We start from the raw sequence: 2,660 nt of genomic DNA, 5'->3' as shown, positions 1-2,660 counted from the left end.
CACGAGGTTCAGGACTCGACCATGGAGAAGACTGCCAAGGATCAAGGGGGGAAACTTCCCTCAGGTCCCGGAGACCTGGTGCTTAGCCGCCCGGTTTCCCCAATCCACGTGGTTCGAGAGCCACATGATTCCTAGAGGGGGGCTCCATCCATCGTGAACCGTGGATGGGGAGTTGAAGACCATGCCTCCAGTGTTCGACCTTGAAGGGGTCGAGCTGTCGGAGCGCCTGTGGATGGTGGAGGAGCTTCTCCATCCTTCCAGATCAATGTGCCATCCTCGACACAGCTTTCACCCAGTATCAGTCCACCAAGGCTGGGATTGTGGAGGCATCCTCGACCCAGCTAAAGGCTTTGAGGTAACATTCTTTCTGTTTGTTCAACTACTTTTATTGTTACTTAGGTGGTTTGAATAACACACTAAGTATAACATGTAGCCCTCAAGGAGGACGCCGAGGCATCGTTTGAAGATACCTTGAAACTGCTAAGAATTTCGAATACTTAGCATTTTTAGCTCTAAAGCGCTTATACAGTAGCCCCCGAGCCTTAAGTCAGTTTACCAAACTAGCTTGAGGGTCGATGAATGCCTTAACCATTGTAACTGTATAGAAGCGTGAATATGCAATAGCCCCCGAGACTCTTGTTGGCTCTGAAAGAGCCACCTAGAGGATCATATCTTGATTGTAATCGGGGTTCTTATCCACCTTTGCTTATAATTTTTGTAGGCTTCCTCTTCCTACACTACCTCCAACTTTTCAGAGTTTGAGGAATTGAAGCGCCGTTTGGCACAATACGAGGAGGAGGCTCTTCGTCTTGAGAAAGACGCGGAGAAAGTGCAGGGTAATGAAGAATACACACTTTATCAAAAAAAATTAACCAAGAAAGATTTATGCCTAATAGCATGTATTTAAATTTGAGCGGCCGAGGAAGATCTGGCCAACCTACGGGCTGAGCTTGAAAAGGCTCAGGCTCAGGCTGAGCAGCAAAAGGTTGCGGCACAAAAGAGTGTTGAAGCGCTTGCAGAGGAATAGAGGACTCGGCAAGCTTCCCAACACTAGTGCAGAACCGGGCTTTAGCGCCGGTTCGTAAGGGCCTTTAGTGCCGGTTCTGCAACCGGCACTAAAGATTGGAGACTAAAGCCCCCCCCCCCTTAGTACCGGTTCGGCACGAATCGGCGCTAACGTGCCACCACGTGGCACGAGCCAGGCCCGGGTGCGTGTAGGACAGTAGTACCGGTTGATAACACCAACCGGTACTAAATGTTTGGGTGTGTTTTGGTTTTAATTTTTATTTTTCTTTTAGTTTTGTGTTTTTAATTTAATTTAGTGATTGTTTTACATTATAATGAGTTGTTAAATCATTAGGTGAAAGTACCGCAGATTAGTTTTGACTGGATGCATGTGGATCCTAGCTAAGTGATCAAGTATATGACATATCCATATTACTTGATCACTGGCATATACTTGATCACTTAGCTAGGATCCATCCAGTTGAAACTAATATGCGGTTTCTCTCATAAATGATATAATAACTCCTCATCATCATCATATTAATATAAAAACTCTTGCATCATATCATCACCAACAACAGTATATACTAGCTAGCAAAGATATCATCGAGTTCAACATGGTCATGATATTATAAGCATTCATAACACCACAAAAGCAAATCACTCTTTGAGATTAAGTTCAGGACGAAGAACACGGACACGCATGAGAGGACAACAAGTACTAAGAGCATGATAACTAGCTAAATCGCTCCTGCTGTTCTCTCTCAGGTAAAATAGTATAGAACATGTATAGCTCTCCTGATTCATCATATTGGAGCATGCAGATGAACCTGTCTCCTAATCGTGGGTTGCGCTTCTGATTGCTGCCCCCTAGTACTTCTCTGCGATCGTTAACAATTTTGCTCCAATCTTTCACTATTAAGCACTCATCGCTTTCAGAAATCCTGAATGCACTCATGTGCACTGTAGGATATCTTGGTCGTAAGCTAACAATTGACATGCAACCTTTAGTCTCGATCCACTGAGGCACAACTGTCATCGGGAGTCCCTGTTGAAGAACATCGTATAGTAATTAATATACTTAGCAATGAAAGTTTAGCTTGAAAAATAATGTATGAAAAGATGCACTGAGGACTAATAGTAAAAATCTTACCATCTTTCCTAAATACATGTGACCGTAGTTCAATACGATCACTATTGGTCGCACGTTTTGAGTACTAAGATTTTCAAATTCAGGAAAATGATTTCTCTTAACAACATCAAGATCCTCAAGCCATGAAACATAATGACTTATTTCCACGCAGTTTAGTTCAGCTCCGGGACAGTAGTAGGTCCTGTCTACTAAGCGCCGGACATGTTTGCTTGAATGTAAATAAGTTGTCAATAGAAATTAGTTGTCAACACTTTTTGAATAAACAATATCAAAGACATAAATATGGTTGAGAAACTCACATAATGGTAGAACTGGAGGCGTCTGCACATCGACCCAAATGTCTCTATTACCTTCAATATCATCTTCCGGACGAATATCAAAGGTGATAACCATATCAGGCTCAAATGCATAAGCCTTGCATAGTGCTTGCCAAGTTTTGCATTCAAAATAGGTGTACGTGTCTGCATTGTATAATTTAACGTTGAAAGTATAACCATGCTCG

The sequence above is a fragment of the Aegilops tauschii genome, chromosome 3 (genome assembly GCF_002575655.3).
Source record: "Aegilops tauschii subsp. strangulata cultivar AL8/78 chromosome 3, Aet v6.0, whole genome shotgun sequence".
In the NCBI taxonomy this organism is placed as follows: domain Eukaryota; kingdom Viridiplantae; phylum Streptophyta; class Magnoliopsida; order Poales; family Poaceae; genus Aegilops; species Aegilops tauschii.
The sequence above is the reverse complement of the archived record's forward strand: the minus strand, read 5'-3'. Positions refer to the sequence as shown.